The sequence below is a fragment of the Pteropus medius genome, unplaced genomic scaffold, assembly GCF_902729225.1.
Source record: "Pteropus medius unplaced genomic scaffold, Ma_sr-lr_union100, whole genome shotgun sequence".
Taxonomy (NCBI): domain Eukaryota; kingdom Metazoa; phylum Chordata; class Mammalia; order Chiroptera; family Pteropodidae; genus Pteropus; species Pteropus medius.
Window position 1 is genome coordinate 902296 of NW_024347867.1, and position 21211 is coordinate 923506.

General features: G+C 37.6%; 1 pseudogene; it reads left to right on the forward strand.

Annotated features, from left to right (window-relative positions):
• Nucleotides 1-17877: 17877 nt before the first annotated feature.
• Nucleotides 17878-18930, forward strand: LOC120615819 (CTD small phosphatase-like protein 2; annotated as a pseudogene).
• The last annotated feature ends 2281 nt before the right edge of the window (nucleotides 18931-21211 follow it).

Genomic DNA, 21211 nt, shown 5'->3' on the forward strand with positions numbered 1-21211 from the left:
TCTGTACCAGTTGGGAATGTTCTGATGATACGAATGTTAGAAATGAAGATTAACTTTTACTTTCAGTTCCCTATTTTTAGATGTTTATAACTTCAAGGAATGAGTACACATTTTAGAATTCTCAGACAATGGCGTTTCATTAAACATGCCGTTTTCAAGTCCTGTGAATCACGTTATATGGTAGGATAAGTTTTGAGGCATGAAATTTTTATTTCTCAGATGTCTAAGGAATGAATTATGTATGCTTATTTAGAATGTAAGGCTTCATTGATTCCATCACCAAATCTATGACAAAAATGAGCTTAAAACTGTTCTAAGAGGCCCCCTATAAGTTGGTTGTTCCCTCTTCCTTACTCAATTAATTATTTACTCTGGTGCACCCCCTCTCCATTTTTCCTGTCTGATTTTAGACCCTATCACTTCCTTAAAAATTTTGAACTATTTTATGTATGTGGAAGATAATATAGCATATATATATATATAGTGTATATATCATATTAACATGAAAACCTGTATACCTATAACCAATTTGAGAACTAGTACATGGTCAATGCCTTTGAAGTCCACCTGTGCTCTCCTTGATTCATCCCCTCATTCCTTCCCAGAGGTAACAAACTATCCTGAATTTTGTTAATAATTCACGTATTTATCATATGGTAACTACACAGGTATGTTCCTTATATGATGCTATTTTTGTCAATTTTGGAAGTATATATATTATATATGTATAATATATATATTTTTTGCTTCTTTCTTTCCCCCCGAATTTTGTGTGTGAAACTTATTCATGTTGATGTGCACAACTTTACAAGTCAATTTTTACTGCTATATAGTTATCCATCATATAAAAACTCCATAGTATATTTACTTTCCTGTTGATGAACATGTGGCTTATTTATAGTTTTCTGCTTTTGCAAATTATGGTGTAATGAACCTTCTCATATTAAAATATGCTTGATGCAAAGATGATCTAACAGAATTTTCCTTGTTTGCACTAACCTTACCTTTAAACACACACACACACACACACTGCGCATTGACGAGAAAGTCTGCTTTCATTCATGACAGCATACCCATTCTAGAATTTTCTCACTTGGCAAATTATCACTTCACCCTTGGGCTCATTGGTTGTGATATTAGTGACTCTCAAACCTTAGTATACTTAAAATTTACTTAGAAAGCAGACTGCTGATTTGCAGAATCTTCGGAGCCATCCTAGTAGAAGATGTAGCAGGTGAAGGTCTTCATTTTTAACAAGTACCCCCTGGAGATTCTAATTCAGGTGACCCAAGGACATAGAAAAGCAACATTGTGGTGTTAATACTTATTTTGGTTCTGGCTTAAGAAATAAAAAAATGTCTGGCCAATTCAGTCCCAAACTGGCCTTGACTTCTGCCCTAGTTCCAAAGCACTTTGAGGTTTCCCATTCACTGGTGTCATGGTTTCTGGTTCTCCATCTTTCTGTTCTCTTCCCTCTCCAGAGCTTCTACCCTATCTGATTCCTACAGGTTGGTGCTCTTCTAGTCAGCTTCTTGACCCTCATTGTCGAGTATTTCATTTCTCTTTCCCCTTTGCTGGAAAGGGTTGTGTCTTTCCCATTTTTACTCCCATCCTAGAATGTGTAGTGCTAGGCTAAATATACAACAGAGGCTTGCAAAATGCAGTTTTGCCCCCTAATATGATCTGAACCTCAAGACCCTGTTGTATTACTCCCCAGATGACCAAACAGGCCATCTGGGGAGTAACACATGCTTTTGTAGAAGGAAATCCCAAGTAGTTGCACGACAAGTCATGAACTAGCCTTCTAATAGGATGTCAATGATGTAATAACACTCAGTGCAGATACAAGGCTGTCTGTTCTTCACATTGATTGCATACTTCTATCTCATAATTACAAGAATACTATTCAGAAATTACCACCATTCTCAGGTGTTTTAATTTTTCAGTCTTTGATGTTTTGCTTTCTAAAACTCCCTGAACAACTCAGAAACATTCAAAAATACCCAGTCTCTTATATTTCTTTATCTTCTTCCCGAATCTCTAGGAATTTTTCAATTATTTATGGGTCACTGATTTTCTCATGGAACCACTGGGGAAAAATAGACAAGGTATCTATCCTCATGGAACTTATATTTTAGTGGAGAGAGACAGATGATGTATAAAAAATCAAACAAGAAACCTTGGAGAGTGATGCATGCTCTGCAAAAAGTAAATATAGAAGGTAAATGTGGAGAGTGAAGTTGGGCAACTTTAGATTAGAAAGATATGACTGGGGTGGAGTAACAATAGAGCATCCATCCATCTGGAGGAAGAATATTCCAGGTAGAGAGAATAGTAAACACTAAGCCCTAAGGCAGAATTGTCATTGGTATGCTTGAGGAACAGCAAGAAGGAAAATAGAGCTTTAGGAAATGGATCCAGGGTAGAAAAGAAGGAAATTATGAGCTTGGTTTTATTGTAAATGGAATGGAAAGCCATTGGAGGATTTTGAGCAAAGAGGTTATAGGATCTTGTTTTCAATGAAAAAAAAAATCCTTTACCATCTGTATAGAGAGCAGAATATAGGAATCTGTTACAGAAAGAAGAAATCACTTTAATGCATTTAAGAAGAAAGGGGGATTAGGTGCTTACAAAGGTGTTGAAAGAGCCAGAAAAATAGACTCTATGTTGAATTTCCAGAACTATTTCCCTCAATAACACCACAGAACTAGTATAGTCCTGAGGGTGGAGAGTGAGGAAATCATTGCCCTAATAGCTGGCTTCAGGACTACTCTGCCTCTGCTGAGATCATCACAAATTTTAGCTTCAAGACCATGTGACCTCATTCTCTATCTATATAAACAAAATAGATGTCCACTGCATTGCCTTTTGATACCCACAAAACTAGGAAGCGTACCTTGGGACCTCTATTATTGTTGCTGCTGTAGAAGCACAAGCTTCCAAGACCATGCTCACTAGCAGAAAACAGAAACCACAGACCACACTTTACTTCCCCTTCCAAATCTCATACAGGTTTATCTACTTGGAAGAAACTAAGTTATCTGTGTAATTAAGGCCATAAGGGTGGGAATTTAGAAAATGTAGACTAGCTTTCCAATCTCTACCATGCCGTAAGGCTTGATGTGATAGGGATTGGAATGGAGTCAATGATATTTGCCCTAGGATACAAAACTGGGAGTGAGGAAGCCAGTTAGGAAGCTACTATAGTAATCCTGAGAGATGATGGTGGCTTGGATCACAGTGGAAAAAGCAAAGGTATTAAAAAGTTTACTCAGAAAATCCAAATTGTTTATAGATTGGGACATGGTTGAGGAAAAGATATAAAAGTGTGAAGATTAATTCTTCCTTTCACCCCTGCCCCAGCCACCCAATTTTCTTGGCAAAACTTCAAGCCTGGTTTAGGAGCCCTTCTTATGTTTGTCACTGTACCACACTGTATTGGAATCCCTTGTTTCATCATCTATATTTTTACTAAACAATCATTTCCCTGGGGGCAAATCATGTGTCTGGTAGTGCATGGTGCAGTGCTTGGCACATGGCATTTTCTCAGTATATATGGTTATAATAATGAATGAAGGATCACCTTGAGTTTAGGAACTCAGTGGCCTGGTGGATTTCTCTGTACTAAGGGGCCCTTATGATGTCTCACGTATTGGCAATGTTGCTGGATGGGGCTATACCTTTCAGTATGCATTGTGAAACTGTTTGGATGGTCAGAAACTGGAATCCAACTCCAAGTGAGGGGCATGGGATTGAGCCTTACTCAAGCCAACATACATTATGTTCAGCTAAATTTTCCTTTTGTTTTCCATGAGAGTGATTGTTCTAAATAATTTATCCCTCATTAGAGCCAACCAGATACATAAAGAAATTCTGCATTTTGTCCCGTGCTGCAATGTAAACCAGTCTGTATCCACATGAATATCTGAGGCATAGCTGCTGATAGAAAGGTATAAATGCTGAAACTGCTGCTATAGAAACTACTTGAGAGTGCAATGGAAAAGTAAAGTGGAAACATTAGTTAGTTAGTTCAATATGGATGGGGAACTTTGAACAAAATTATATTTGAAACATTTAGCTTCTGTGATGACAATGAAACACCAAGTCCACTCATTAGAAATTATAAGGTAAAATGACAGTGATTCCATGTAACTCAGGTGTTTGACACCCTTACTGTGCTTCAATTCTCCCAAAGGAAAACTATGATGAATAGTCAGTTGTTTTATAAATTGTCACTTCTAAATTAAGAGGGTAAAGTAATAGTTTAAAAATGAATTTATTGTGATTCATTGAGCTTAGTAGTTTGTTTATTTCTCAGGGTGCTAAACTCTTCGTGGAGCCTCTGTAGAGAGGGGCCTTTGCTCATCTCTTGGATTTCAGAAGCTTTAAGTTGGGGCATTCACAGTTGGGACACATCCCAGGCATTAGCTTCTCCTGGACTGTGTTTTCCAACCCTTATATATGCCTGCCTTCGTCCCCAACCAGAGTCACCAGCTCATCTCAGGAACTATAGATAAGACAAGCCAGCTCCAGTGACCCACGTTTTTTTTCCTTCTAGCCTGCTTTAGTGAGTCATAGTTTTCCTTCTCACTTGTTCTATTGACTGGCCAGAGAATGCCCACTTAACTCCAGATGTTCCATTTTTCAAACATTGACTATGTGCTTGGCAATAGTTTTAGGTGCTTTCCACTAACTAACTCATTTTATCCTATAATGAAGTTCTAGTATTGTTTCACTCAAGAGATGAGGAAATTGAGGTGCAGAGAATTTACATAACTTGCTTAAGATAACACAGCTAGTAAGTGACAGATCTGGGATTCAAACCCAGGCAATCTGGCTCCAGAGGTTAAGGTCTGACTTCTACTATATCATCTTGTTTCCTGGCTGGAAAATGGAAAGACTAATAATATCTACCTTACAGGGCTGCAGTGAGGATTGGATTATTATTTGTCCTCTGGAATAGGGTGGTCATTTCTGGCCAGTGGGCTGGAATAGGGAGTATATTTTACAAATTACGTTCCAGACATAACCCTTAAGCTGAAGCAAGCATTTCCATTTCTTTTTAATAAATCCAAATTGAAATTTTGCATAAATAAAATGCCATGATAATATGTTTCAGTAGAAATAAGCTCTCTTAACATGTTTGTATTTAATGGAACACAAGAAGGGTCACTCTGAATCCATTTCCACAGCTGACTCCTAAATAGAATCTATTAAGTCCACAGTGAAGCTTTTCCAGATCTTATAGCTTTTGGAATAGGTTTAAGCATTTGAATATGTATGCACCCTGTTCCAAATGCCCTTCGCTCTATTTTAGTCCTGTCAGTATTAACAAACACAGCCTTGGTGGCTGTTTGTCTAGTAAGGCATATTGACCCCTTCTGCTCCACCTCAACTCAATATGCTCAATGTGGGAGAATCAAAGTCTACAGAAACCAATTCACTGTAATGACCAGTGTTCTCACAAACAACATGAGGAATATGGAAGCTGTCAGAAGAGCTGTGGTGGGTACTTGTCATCTTTTTTATGGAAATTGATGCTGTCCAAATGAACACTAGACTCATCTCTGATTTCTATACTAGCCCACTCTGTAAATTCAAGAGATTTAACGGATGCAATATGCCCACATCCTGAAGAACGAACTAGAGAATTGTTCATTTCTTTAAAGTCTCATAATACACAAGAACAACCAAATGGCATTAGTTAGTCAGGCTCACAAGCAAAGAAATAAATCAAATAAATAGTTCAAATAAACTTCTCTCTTGGGTTTGTCTTGGGTTTGACATTTACAAAGAGAGAGAGAGAGAGAGAGAGAGAGAGAGAGAGAGAGAGAGAGAGAGAGAGAGAGAGAGAAAGCAGAACCAGGGGAGCAAATGTGACTCCTTGCTGATTAAGAACACCTTGAAAACATTCAGTGGAATTGCTCGTGTAGTCTCATTTTTTTCCCCACTCAGATTTCTATAACGTCAATTCGTACATGAAATGACTTCTATAATTTGTCTTTTAGGATGTGAGCTATTAAAATTACTTTGCAGTATAACCTACACAACCCCTGATTAGATTTATTTGTTTAGTTGTTAAACGGGGTAGGGATTCACGATATAAATTATGGTGGACAAAAATAGTTTGTTTTTAAAATTAGAAGGAATGTGGAGAGAATGTGGCTACTGATATAAGAAATAAAGCTTACAGACTTTCAAGGGAAATGAGACACATACAATAATAATAATATGAGAGAGAGAGAGAGAGAGAGAGAGAGAGAGAGAGAGAGAGAGAGAGAGAGAGAGAGAGAGAGAATGAACCTAATAAAATGGTAATATGTGATCAGGGCACAAAGAAAGCCACACAGTCCACGCATAGCTCGAGCTCTCACAGGTGGTTCTAGGGAGATATATGGTATTGGCTTTTAAAGAGAGGATGGGATTTGGGCAGAAGAAGGAAAACTGAATATCTAGAAGAGACAGTTGCTCAGGGAAAGGCCAGTAGCCCTATTAGGTTGGAGCTGAGTGTGCATGACAGGAAGGGTGGGGAGGAGCAAGCTAGAAGGGTAGATTGGAGTCAGATAGTAAACGGTTTGGATGCTGAAAGGTTTAAAGAGGGAATTAACAGCAGAGGTGAAAAACGAATTAGAAGGCTATTGCAAAAGTCTGGGTCAGTAGCTGTGGTAAGAAGAGGGCACAGTGGGGAGAAGCATCATGGATATAGCTTTGGAGGCCAAACTGAAAAAGATATTGTAAGCCACACATACACGCAAGTCTAGATAATCAAGAAACATTCTTTCTCACTGTAACATTTAAAGTCTTCTCTAGAAATGGGAGTCAATTAAGACAAAATTCCCAAAACATAAATAAGAATGAGATGGGATGCCCCACTGACTGAGTAAAGGGGGAAAATGAACATGCAGTCACTTCAGGGGCCTATTTAATTATTGAAAGAATATGCATACAGTGCTGAAGCAGGATGCCAAATGGCAGCAATAGACAGCACTGCTGGCAGTGTGCTCTCAAATCTGAGACTACATAGTACTCCACCCACCTCCCCCTCCCACTCACATAGTCCCTTGGATGGTATTTATCCTTGCCCTTAGGCCAATTGCTCCAAAAAGACCCCATTTGGGCATAAAGCCTCCACTATTAACAGAGTTGCCTCAGTAACATCCTTTGTGTCTTCAGTTCTATTGTTTAGGATTCTTAGAATTATAAAATTGCAGATTGGAAAGGACTTTAACATCAAAACCATTAGAACCCACTCCATAAAGTTCCCACTAAGCAGTCATGTAGTCTGTTCTTGTACAACCCCACTGATGGGGACCTCATTCCATTTTTAGCGTGTTCTGAATATTATTTCTCTTTTATCAAGTCTTCTCTAACAATTATTGTGTCACTATTGGATTCCACTGTGTAACTACTCTTGGTGTCTTAACTAATTTAATTTCATTTAATCCTCGCAAAATCTAATTTTACAGATGAAGAAACTGAAGATTAGAAAAAGTGACCTGTCCAAGGTCACAGAGCTGTTGAGTGGCGGTGCTGGGATTTGACCTCCTAAATCTACCTGACTCTGATGATTTCTGCATTAGAGCTTAGTCTATGCCAAAATTTGTCTGCCTGTAAATCCTACCCACTGACAGTTATAACATCCTTTCCTGGCAAGAGGGTGGCCTCTTTGAGGTAAAGTTGGAGATGCAAATCTCCTGGACCTCTTTCATCATCAAAACACTTGTGAAATGCTGACAAGTCTATCAAAATAAAAGGCAGACAAGTCCTCATATCAAAGCCTTTGGAAAGAGTGCCCGTCCTTACCTTCTCTTGACTTCTCCATACATGGCATTCAGCCTTCTGCTTTCTCAGTGATCACCAACAAGCCTTCTAACCCACAAATCTGATGGGCACTTCCAAGACCTCATCTTTTATGAGCTTAAACTTCTGAAAGTTTTCTCCTCAATTAGTGTCTGAAATTTTCATAACAGCTGGATAGGGTCTTAAAGGAAGAGTAGAAATGTGCTGTGCAGAGAAGGGGACATCATATATTCAAATTCCTATAAAATATTGTCACTTACATGCTTGATAGTCAATGCAAACGTAAAATGTTAAAAAGCAAGTCATTCTTGCATTATATCATATACAAAAAGTAACTCGAAATGGATCAAAAACCTAGACATAAGAGCTAAAACTATGAAGCTCTTAGAAGAAAAAAAAAATAGGAGAAAAGCTTTATGACATTGGATGTGATAATAATTTCTTAGGTGTAGCACTGAAAGAACTGGCACCAAAAGAAAAAAAATAGATGAATTAGACTATGCCAAAATTAAAATCTCTTTGGCATCAAAAGACACTATCAAGAGAATGAAAGTTAGCACCACTCAGAATTGTAGAAAATATTTACAAATCATCAGTGTAAGACCTCCAGCTGATGTCAAAGAATTTCTTGCATGTTGGGGCTGTATCTTTGGTTTTGAATGCTACAGAATATAATATAATGTTTAGGTAGACGCAGAACTCACAGCTCACTATGGAACAATCACAGGTGGCTATATGTAATCCAGACACATAGGAGGTTACAGATAACAGCTAGCCTGGTGGACTAGATAAAAGCTATTGTAAGGTCTGTTTACCCTAAGAAGAGGGACTGTCCATCTCCCCTTATGAATGACAAGTGGAGCATCCCAGTTGAAGCAGCTGATATGCTTCATATGCAAGCCATGTGGGACTGGCTCTATGATTACCAGGATAGTCACCCACTGAGTATACCCATTCTCCTGGTCATGGTGAATGCTGTAGTCAAGGGAGGCCCTTTCACATGGGAGCCCTATATAATCTTAAGGCTGAAAATCCAAGGAATGGTTGGGGAAGCCTTGTAGAATGTGCTGTCTCAGCTTCCTCTCATGATTCTTACAGATGTTAATAAAAATATTAGGTTAATTAACGAGAGAATGAGGAAAGGCTGAGGAGAGAATCAGGAGACTGAGCTAAGCCAGGTGAAAAAAAATTTAATAGTTATTAAAGAGTAAAGTGAATAAAGCAAATATTGATAGGAGCAAAGCAAATAGGAAACACAAAGGGCAGTAGTTAGGGAGATTAATCAAATTAAAGATTGAAAAATCGACCGGGAACCCTTGGCTCAACTCCTCACTGAGGACCCAAAACCTTTTGCACAAGAGTTGGTCAAATGCTCAGGGTGTGGAAAAGAGAAGTTTCCAGGACTTCTTGATATAGGAACCTCATGCTCTGTGGTAACAAAATCCACTGGTGAAGACCTGACTCATGATACAATTAGCCTGAGAAAATATTCAAATGTAAGAGTTGACAAGATTATGAAAGTTGAAATGTTTAAACAGTCTTTATATAATGAAGTTGTGTCACCTTTACCTGGATATTTTATGAGAATGGATATTATGTCATACTGCAGAAGACTTCCCCTACCTAGTATTGTAAAAAACAAAACCTGTTGATGAAGTCCTAATGGAGGCTACAGTTAGGAATGGAAGAGTTAATGGAATCAAGGTAAAGTTTGTAGGAAAATCACTGTGTTTGAATATGCTTTATGTAGAGTGGCTGTGTCTCTTTTACCTGATTGTATTATGGGGATGGACATTATATCTAACTGGAGAATATTTCCCCTACCTAATATTGTAAAACACAAGGCCTGTAAATTCACCCTTCAAGCAATGTTAATTGGACATGCTAAATGGGAGCCAGTAAGATTGCTTGAATCCAGTGTGGAACAGAAGCTGGAGTGCTGGTAAGGTACAGATTCTCTGTACCCTGCACAACTACAGAGGCTACCATTCACCATTTGTACAAGTCCCCAGATTTTCATCCCATGGGAACAGGAGCAGAGAGGCAGAACATAACTAGAGGCCAACTACCACAGCCCCACTGAAGGGCAAGATAGCAAGTGGCAGCTAGGACTCCAGTGTAGAAGTAGAGGTCTATCCATTACTGCACTATGACACCATCCCTCAGTAGAGTTTTGCTTCCTGTGTGCTCCCCCTTTGTTACACTGATCCTCCCAAGAAAGTTCAGTTTGTAAATATCCGCCTGGCTTGTCTGAATTCCGGGAAACAATTAGGTCCATAAAAAGGCACATTCCATAATTAGACCATGAGAATTGAGGCCCTTTGGTGGCTAGAAGTGGTAGTTACAGTAGCTCTTCCAGATAGGAGATTGAGAAACCAGATGGGGCTGAGGGAATGAGAAGGGGTGAAGCCCCAGAGCCAGGAAGCTGGGACAGACAAGGGTTCCCTTCTATCGGCGTTGTTCCATTAACGAATAGGTGTAATCACCTCCATGTTTTATATGATAAAACTGAGATTCAGAGTCTATGACACTAGATCTTCATATTTATAGTCCAATGCCCTTTTTAGTGCACTATGCTATAAGTCCCTGAGATAAAAACTTTAGAGCAAGTGGAACATTTTCCCTGCATGGTAAGGAAGAGGGATACTGCTAGATGATGCTATAAATGCTAAAAGACAGGTTTCTGCAGGCTTTGGAGAGAGATCTGTGACCTCCGCAAATTGTGAATGTCTGTCAAAGTGAAGAGGAACCCTGCAAAATTACAATAAAAATTCCGGCAATATCTCCTTTGTGACATTTGGTCAGAATTATTGGTAACATACTGCACACCACAGATGAAGACAGGTTAATGTCTTCGCTGTTGGACAGCTTTCTGATTGTCTTGGAATTAGGCAATGGAGACAGCGTCCCTGTCCTTTTAATACCACTCTTGCAGAAATAGTATACTGTGAGGGTTTTGGGGGTCCTTATGGATACATAAAAATGTTTGTTCTTTGATCAATCAATGAATGAAGGATTTCAAGCAAAGCACTTGAAATTCTTCTTAAAAGACTTTATAGATGGTTGTTTTCAGCTTAAATTGTTGTCCGGAAATTTCACAGTTTCAGGGGACCACAGAATCTCTGATACAATGTACCATATGGAGCAGGGTTTCCTCTATCATGTTCCTGACAAGTAGCCATTCATTATTTATATGAACAGCTCTAGTAACAAGTAAAGAGTTTACTCCCTTGAAAGATAGCCCATTGCATTTTAGTTCTATTACAAATGTAAAACCCTGCAGCATTCTGTGCCAGCCAAGCATAGATAGTCCAGTGAGTGAATGCCCATGGTCAAGGCTGAATAAAATACCCTGGAAACCAAAAATTGTTCATTTTACATATTTTCCTTAGAAACTGAACAAGGTTGGGCAGAAGAGGTAAGTAGAAAGAAGATATACTACATAGATTCTCTTTTATTCTGCTTTCTCTTAGAAAGTCATATAAAAGCACATTTCTCCAGCCTTAGTGCTCAGCTGTTCCTAGCATTTAATTCCTGTGTTGGTCAAGGCTCTTCATAAAAACAGAACCAATAGAATATATATGAAGGTATGAATTTATTCATTTATTATAGGAATTGGCTTATATGGTTATGGAGGCCAAGTAGTCCTACAATCTGCTGTCTACAAGCTGGAGAACTGGAAAGACAGTGGTGTAATTCAGTTAGAGTCTGAAGGCCTGATGGTGTAGATCCTGGCTGTGCAAGGAAGCTAGAGAGCCAGGAACATCAATGTCTGAGGGCAGGAGAAGATGGATGCTTCAGCTCAAGCAGAGAGAACAAATTCACCTTTCCTCCACCTTTTCATTCTATTCAGTTCCTCAATGGAATGGATGATGCCCACTAGCACCGATGAGGGAGATCTTTACTGAATCTATTGATTCAAATGCTAATCTCTTTCAAAGAGACTCTCACAGACACACCCAGAAATAATGTTTTACCAGCTATCTGGGCTTTTTTTAGCCCAGTCAGATGACACATAAAATTAACCATCACAATTCTTATGGAGAATACTCACCCTATTCAAAGCCTATGAAATAAGGGACACAAATTTATAGGATGATGGCCTTCCATGCATGACAAAGAAAATTGAGAATAGCTCCTAAGTGTTAAGTTGCTTCAGCAGATTTATTAACAAATGAATTTCATTATTTAGGAATGAAAAGGATAATATCTTTATAAAATAGTCTTTTTGGTAAGTTTGAGAAAAAGGCTTTCTAAAGGCCAGATTCTATAGGATCATCCCCTTGTCATAATCTGTTCTGCTCCTACTTAAGGATAAAACTTCATTATCTCTACCCTATTGACACCAATGGACAGATCTTCCAAACTAAAAATCAACAAGGAAAAAAATGGCCTAAAAGACACACTAGATCAGATGGATTTAGTAGATATTTTCAGAGCATTTCACCCCAAAGCAGCAAAATATACATTCTTCTCAAGTGCACATGGAACATTTTCAGAGATAGACTACATGTTAGGACACAAATCAAATCTCAATAAATTTAAGAAGATTGAAATTATTTCAACCATCTTCTCTGATCACAATGGTATGAAACTAGATATCAACTACAAGAAAAAACCTGGACAATACACAAACACATGGAGGCTAAATAACATACTACTGAACAATGAATGGGCTATTAATGAGATCAAGGAACAAATCAAAAGATACCTAGAGACAAATGAAAATGAAAACACAATGACTCAAAATCTATGGGACAGACCAAAAGCAGTCTTAAGAGAGAAATTCATAGCAATACAAACCTACCTCAAGAAACAAGAAAAAGCTCAAATAAACAATCTAATCTTCCAATTAAAAGAACTAGAGAAAGAACAGCAAACAAAGCCCAAAGTGAATAGAAGGAAGGAAATAATAAAGGTCAGAGCAGAAATAAATGAAATAGAGTCTAGAAAAACAATACAAAGGATTAATGAAACCAAGAGCTGGTTCTTTGAATGGATAAACAAAATTGACAGACCCTTAGCTAGACTCATCAAGGAAAAATGAGAGAGGACTCAAATAAATAAAATCAGAAATGAAAGAGGAGAAATAACAACGGACTCCACAGATATACAATGGATCATAAGAAAATACTATGAGCAATTATATGCCAACAAATTGGACAATCTGGAAGAAATGGACACATTCCTAGAAACAGTCAAAGAAGAATGACCACCTATTCTTCTCAAACTATTCCAAAAATTTCAAGAAGAGGGAAGACTCCATAACTCTTTTTATGAGGCCACCATTACCTTGATTCCAAAACCAGATAAAGACATTACAAAAAAGAAAAACTATACACCGATATTTCTTATGAACATTGATGCAAAAATCCTCAACAAAATATTAGTAAACCGAATTCAGCAGTACATTAAAAATATCATGCACCATGATCAAGTTGGATTTATTCCTGGGATGCAACGTTGGTACAATATCCACGAATCAATTAATGTGATACACCACATTAACAAATCGAAAGATAAAAACCATATGGTCATACCAATAGATGAAGAAAAAGTGTTCGACAAAATTCAATGCCCACTTATGATAAAAACTCTCAGCAAAGTGGGAATAGAGGAAACATCCTTCAACATAATAAAGGCTATATATGACAAACCTACAGCTGACATCATACTCAATTGGGAAAGCCTAAAAGCATTTTCTTAAGATCAGGAACAAGACAGGGACGCCCACTTTCACCACTCCCCTTCAACATTGTATTGGAAGTCTTAGTCACAGCAATACAACAAGAAAGAGAAATAAAAGGCATCTGAATTGGAAAGGAAGAAATAAAACTTGTTATTTGCCAATGACATGATACTATATAGAGAGAGAACCCTAAAGATTCCACCAAAAAACTGTTGGAACTGATCAGTAAATTCAGTAAAATAGCAAGTTACAAAATAAATATTCAGAAGTCAGTGGCATTTCTATACACCAGTGATGAACTTTTGGAACGAGAAATTAAGCAAACAATCACATTTATAATTGCATAGAAAACTATAAAACACCTGGGAATCAAATTAACCAAAAGGTAGAAGACCTGTTTCAGAAAATTATGTCATTGAAAAAAGAAATTGAAGAAGATACAAATAAATAGAAGCATATACTGTATTCATGGGTAGGAAGAATCAACATCATTAAAATGGCCATACTACCCAAAGCAATATGTGTATTCGGTGCAATCCCTATAAAAATACCAATGGCATTTTTCAGAGAGCTAGAACAAATGATCCGAAATTTATATTAAAAGTCCTGAATAGTCACGGCAATCTTGAGAAAAAAGAACAAAGTTGGAGGTATCATATTATCTGATATCAAACGATACCACAAGACTACAGAAATCAAAACAGCATGGCACTTGCATAAAAACAGATATATCGATCAATGGAACAGAATAGAGAGTACAGAAATAAATCCATGTCTATACGGTCACTTAATATATGACAAAGAAGGTAAGAATATACAATAGGATAAAGACAGTTTCTTCAATAAATGGTGTTGGGAAAATTGGACAGATACATGCAAAAAAAGAAAAAAGAAGCTGGACCACCTTCTTACACCATATACAAGAATAGACTCAAGATAGATTAAAGATTTAAATGTAAGACCTGAAACCATAAAACTTCTAGAAGAAAACATAGGCAATAAACTCTCTGATATTATTAACAGCAATTTCTTTTCAGATATATCTCCTTGGGCAAGGAAAACTAAAGAAAAATAAAGAAATGGGACTACATCAAACTAAAAAGTTTTTGTACAGCACAGGAAACCATCCACAAAACAAAAAGACAACCAACTGTTTGGGAGAAGATATTTGGTAATAATATATCTGATAAAAGGTTAATATCCAAAAATGTATAAAGAATGTATACAACTCAACAACAAAAAAACAATCTAATTAAAAAATGGTCAGAAAACCTGAACAGATACTTCTCCAAAAAAGAAATACAGATGGGTAATAGACATATGACAAGATGCTCAAGGTTGCTAACCATCAGAGAAATGCAAATTAAAACCACAATTAGATATGACCTGACACCTGTCAGAATGGCTATCATCAATAAATTAAAAAAAAACAACAAGCGTTGATAAGGATGAGGAGAAAAGGGAACCCTCATACAGTGTTGGTGGTATTGCAAATTGGTACAGCCACTATGGAAAACAGTATGGAGGTTTCTCGAAAAATTAAAAATGGATATATCTTTTGACCCAGCAATTGAACTTCTGGATTTTTATCCAAAGAAAAGCAAAACATTAATTCATAAAGATCTATACACCCCAATATTCATGGCAGCACAATTTACAATAGCCAAGATATGGAAGAAACCTAAATGTTCATCAACAGATGACTGGATAAAGAAATTATGGTTCATATATACAATGGAATATTACTCAGCCATTAAAAATGGAATCCTGCTATTTGCAACAACATGGATGGACCTAGAGGTTATTGTGCTGAGTGAAATAAATCAGACAGAGAAGGATAAATACCATATGATATCACTTGCATGCAGAATCTAAGGAACAAAAAGAACAAACTAATTAAAAACAGACTCACAAATATGGTGGACAATTTGGTGACAGACAGAGGAGAGGGTGCTTGGGGGGCTGGGAGAATGGAGTGAAGGGTTAAAGAAGTACAAATTAGTAGTTGATAGTTGGTCACAGGGATGGGGAGCACGGCATAGGGAATGCAGTTAGCATTAATATGATGGCTAGGTGGAGGGCCAGGGAAGAGAGGGTGCAATTGAGGGGATCGTTTTATGGTTTTATGAACTATATAGATGTCTAACCAATGTACTGTATACTTGAAGTTAATTTAAATTAAAAAAAAAAAAGATTTGCCTAATAAAATTACTAGAAGTTCCACTTTGGATTACGATACGAGGAGCTCTGTATTCAAGTTCCACAATGAAACTGGAGAAATGATTTAAAAAAAAAAAAAAAAAAAACCCTTAAACTATCTGGAAATGGTCATAAGGGCATGCAGCAAGTGAAGAAATATTTAAGAGAATCTACTAACATTTGTTAAAGATAGTGGAAATCTGTGGCATTTGAATCAAGACCTGTGACTTCCCTCCTTACTCCTGTGTCAACAAAACAGAAATGCCACTCTGATGCAGCCAAAGTCACAGGGCTCCTTATTCCCTTAGAGCCCAGAGGGATCTTTCCCTAAAGGGCAGAACATCAGCATTTTTCATACTTCCTCTGCCACCTTTTCCGGAGGCTAAGTTCCTTGTGAGTACAGTTCAGAGGTGAGGGCTCTCATCTTCCATGCTTTTCCCTCTCATAGGTTTACCCTGAATGCAACAATACCGAGAATATTGGTGCCCCAATTTGGTAAGAGTCTCCACACTAGTAGTCAAGACAAGAAGACCTGAAATTACTGTACCCCTTCCACTGAATGCCAAGCTCCTAAAGCAGAAGTGTCACTCATTGAAAAATTCACCATTCTTCCCATTCTCAGCTTCAGATCCATAGTTCAGAGATTTTTCCCAAGGGATGAAGCAGGCCATAAAACAGAGGGCTCTCTATCTCGTCCCAAAAGGAAGTGAATAAATTTGCAACAGAATATGAAAAAGTTGAGGCCTATGACTCTCTAAAAAAATAATGGTAGTTTTTGAGTTCAAGATCTATCATTATGGTTGAAAGCAATTAAGAAGAAATTGGTAGAATCATTAGAAATAAAAGTGAAACTGTAGGTAAGCTATAATTAACCAGAAAAAAACAAACAAACAAAAAAAAAAACAAGAGAGCCCTCTTGGAGTCTGAACAAATCTTATTGACCTCAAAATTATCCCATCAAAAGAGCTGAAATCTAATTGGTTCAGTCTGTTGAGAAACTTATGCTCTAGCCAGCAATTAATAAAGAGTAACAGCTGAGTGTGGTCAGGGAAAGAGGCAATCAAAGCCAGCCTTACTAAAAACGCTGTTATCTCAGGGCAACTGTAGGCAAACCCAAGCCTGTGCTTGGTTCCCTGAGAAGGAAAATGAGAGATTTCATGCTTTAGGGGAGAGGAAATAGACTTCACCAAAATAATCCAATTAATCACTAAACAAATAAAAGAGCAAATAAAACAAGCACCAGAGAGGAATCCAGTACCCAGATTTACTATATTACCTAGAATGTGCAGTTTACCACAACAAATTATGAGACATGCAAAGAAACAAGTCTCACTCTGGTTTTTACTTACTTCTATTAACTCCATTGGTGAGAGTCTCCACACTAAATAGTATGTGATAGTCAAACACATAATATACACCACCAAATACTTATGTTTATTAATCAAATATACAGCCCTGAAGGAAAATATGGCAATCCACACAGGGCCACATGAGGGTTGCACTTGGGAACAAAGTAAATAAGCAGGAGGCAGGCTTAGTAGTAACAATAGGTTGAGGTGACCCTTAGTTCCTATGGGATTGGTTTGTTGGAGTAATTTTGCAGTCTGGCAAGGAAATGAAACCCGTTAGGTTGAGGATTAGGTGGGTTGTAGCTGGTCTGGTTCATAGGGAACTAGCTGGGTGTACAGGTTTTCCCACTGGCTGGGGGACATATCAGACAAGAGCAGAGGAACTCATAGCCATGCTTTTGAGGCCATACGAGGATCAAAGATGTCAAGTACATGAAATTTGAAGCCTTATGATATAGGTCCATGTACCGGGGAAAAAGTTGTCAAAAGAAACTCCCTGGCTTTCCATGTGGGGCCTTATTTATGCAGTATGACACATCAATAGGTGAGAAATTGTAACTGGCTGAAAGAGCCGGTTCTGTTGCCACTGTGGGGTAAGCAGGAAAGATAATGTACACTGAGCAGTTAAGACCATTAAAAATAATTAGTAGAATTAGGGGTGATCACATTGTAAGGTATAAAAATGTCAAATCACTATATTGTACACCTGAAACTAACATAACCAATATAACATTGTATACCAACTATATTTAAATTTAAAAAAAATGTTTTTAAAGAACATTGCCAGAGCCTGAGGATACTTTTCTGTCATCACAGTTTTACATGCGGCACCCATAAAAGATGATGCTGAGAACAAGGTAAGCTTCTTACTTAAATAAAATCCAAACACAATGTCCTGCCAGAGCAAAGAGGAAATATTCTGTTTGGTGATAGCCTGCCTTCAGGAGGAGAAAATCTACCAAAGAATGAAGCCAGGTTGTTAACTTCAATTTATAAAATCATTAAAGGAAGCATATTCAAAGGAGAGAAAAGCCGTTGAAACAAAGTAGAATTGGACGTGGTATGGATAATAGTTTGATCACATCAATACTAAGAGCAGGAGAAAAGCCTAACAAACAAGTATCTTAAAAGCAGGAAGTCATGAAATGCCAAATCAACACATAAAACAAAATGGACACTGAAAAGATAATCTTTCCTTTGGAAGTGCCCTGAGGACTACTTTGTTGGGGTTATATTTTTTCCCATCTTCAACTTTTCTGTACCATCGAATAAATATGACACATTAGGATCAGATTCTCCAGGACAGACTGTGGCAACTGAAGACATAGTAAATTAATGTGATATAGGACAAGTAGATGAGATCACTACTGATACTATTGAATCAATTAATGGAGCAGTTTATTCAAATCAAGCAGTTCAAGTGAGTCTATAAATAAATAATGGTTTAGAAGAAGCAGAAGAAACAGTTCATTGAAATGTCCCACTCTTTAAGTACCAGTAACTCTAGATAGTGGTTATTTATCAGCTCACGCAGAGGCCACCTATGAATAAGACTGAAAAGTATTGACTCCTATTATTTTATGAAGTATGTTCTACTGCTGACAGAACAATTAAATAGGTAATTTGCTTTTCCATTAAAAACGAGAAGCACACCAGAATTCTACTTACTTTTACACTTGTAGGAAACACTGGTGCATTGTAGCTTAAATGAGTATAAGATGCAGTACTTATCTTTCCAGTCTTTTTAAAGATATCATTTATTAGATTTATGTGAGATTAAGAGTATGTTTCAAGAAATTCTTGAAACCTATTTCTCAGGTTTTCTAAATCATTCTTTTTGCTACTGAAATTCTGCATACATGCATATTTATTTTCATTGCTTTACTGATGTAAAGAGCAATTGTATAAAACAATATATACATAATATGTTGTTAGGACTATAACATATAGAAAGGTAATATACTTAGCAATAACAACACAAAGGAGATGGGTATGAGCAAAGCTGTACCGGGCTAAGAAAATTACTCTAGATGTTAACTTGAATTCATAGGAACAAATTATGATAACCAGCTTTAAAAAATAAGAAGGTTAACATAGCAATAGCTGTAAATACATATTTGTTCTCCTTTCTTCTTTTGGATTCTTTAAGAAACATAAAATTATATAAAGTAATAATTATAACAATGGATTCTTGGGTTTGTAACCTTTATTATTTAACGCGTATAATAATATCACAAAATACGGTAAAGGGAGTACAGCTACACAGAAGTAAAATTTCTATATCTAGCTAGAATTAAGTTAGTATAAATCCGAAGCTGATTCTGAAAAGTTAAGATGTATATGTTAATCCCTAGAGCAAACACTAAGAAAAAAAAACCTTTAAAAATATGAAAATGAGGAGTCTCGCTTCTGACTAAACACTTGTGTGTTCTTTTTTCACGCATCATCATTGGCAATTACAAAAGTTTTACATGGCAGACCTCACAAAGGAACACTGTTCTCCCCACATCAAACTTGTACAACCAATGCACTAAAGTACCTGAAGGGAGTTGCTGTCATGGAATTGGTCTCCCCTGGCTGGCCATGCTCTTACACATAGCTATATTCCTTGCCCAGTTGCCTCCATTTGGATGCCTCTTTGTCAGGTGCCTTTGGCAGAGACCTTCCTCAGGTGCCTCTGCAGAAATCTCCATGGGTAGGGGGTGGCTGATGGAGAGGGAAGGAACTTTGAAGACATTATTTTTCTCCTTTCTGAATCAGTATTCCTTACATTCTTAGCTCCTCACCTTTTCTTATTCCCAAATTCCTGTGTCCATTATACTACAGAATTTTGTTCAGAACCTCCTCTATAGTAAGACAATCCTCATATCTGTGTTCATCTATCTTAACGTATACTGGTACTGGTCCATGGGAAAAAATGTAATAGAGGGGAGTCAGAATTTTCTCTAATTTAGTTTTTTGCTTATCTTACTGCAGTAAGTGATTTAAAGCTTGAGTGTTATACTTTCTTTTTGGCTTATTGTCTTAAGCAGATACTCTTACATCTGGCAAATCAGCTTTCTCTCCAGCTCAACTGGGCTCCTGACAAATTGGTATAGTGAGCCAAGCAGGCAACCAATCACAATGCCATTCTGGAAAAGCAAAAAGCCTGGAGATCGTGTGCAGTATTAGCAGAGCCTGTAGGGCACATTATAAAAGTGATAGTGGATTATTTGCAAGAGTTTGAATGTCTCATGAGGCACTTTGCCAAACATGCATATGAGTCTTGGAAAGTGGTAGAGGAAGCCATCGGGCATTAGAAGTTGTCAGCAAAGTTTTTACATAAACTTTTCAGTTCTGAAGGGAATATCTGGTCCTCTTTAGTTCACGACTTCCTAGCTGATCTTTCCTGGCTGGTAAGATAAGTGATCCAACAGAGGTGTTCAAAGAAAACCAGGAACGCAGTATCCTAGCCACTACTTAGGTTTCCCAACAATGGGACCAGAGATGGGGCTGGAAGTCATGCACAAGCTGAGTAACTCTAAGTATGTCCCTGGTGCTAATACACATTCTGTAGTTGGCAAGTTGTTGAAATTTTAAGAGAAAAAAGTGTAGTACTCTTAGAGATCGCTTTGCCCAACAGCTTTGAAGAGACCTTAGAAACTTAATTAGATCCCTCCAGAGGTAATTTGGCTAAAGTTAATAAAGAGAGAGTGGCACAGCATAGGGTATGTTACTAAAAACTCCTCCTTCCAAGTGCCCTTACAGCAGCCTTTGCCAGGATAACAAAATGCAAACAGCAGCAGCAACAGCAGCTGCAGCCTTTTGGTTGCCACCCCTTCCAGAAAAGCCCAAGCTCTGTTTAAACAGGCTCACCCTGCATGTCCCTTGAGAGTCCCTGCCAAGAAACAGCTGTCCACTCCAGCCATTTGCTTCTCCCACTCTCTGTTCCTCCCTCTCCCTCTCTAGAAAACTTGTGGCCAAATCTAGGCAGGTAGCCTTGCTGGGATCCACACATTGGCGGCTCCTTCAACAAACATGGATCCTTTGTCTTCTACCCCATTTCTGTGGGGCATGCAGATCAAAAGGCCCAGAAGACTTTGTCTAGACCTCTCATCTTTCTTTTTCTTTTCTTTTTACAAAAAATTTTTAATTGATGTATAATTGACCTATAACATTATATTAGTTTCATGTG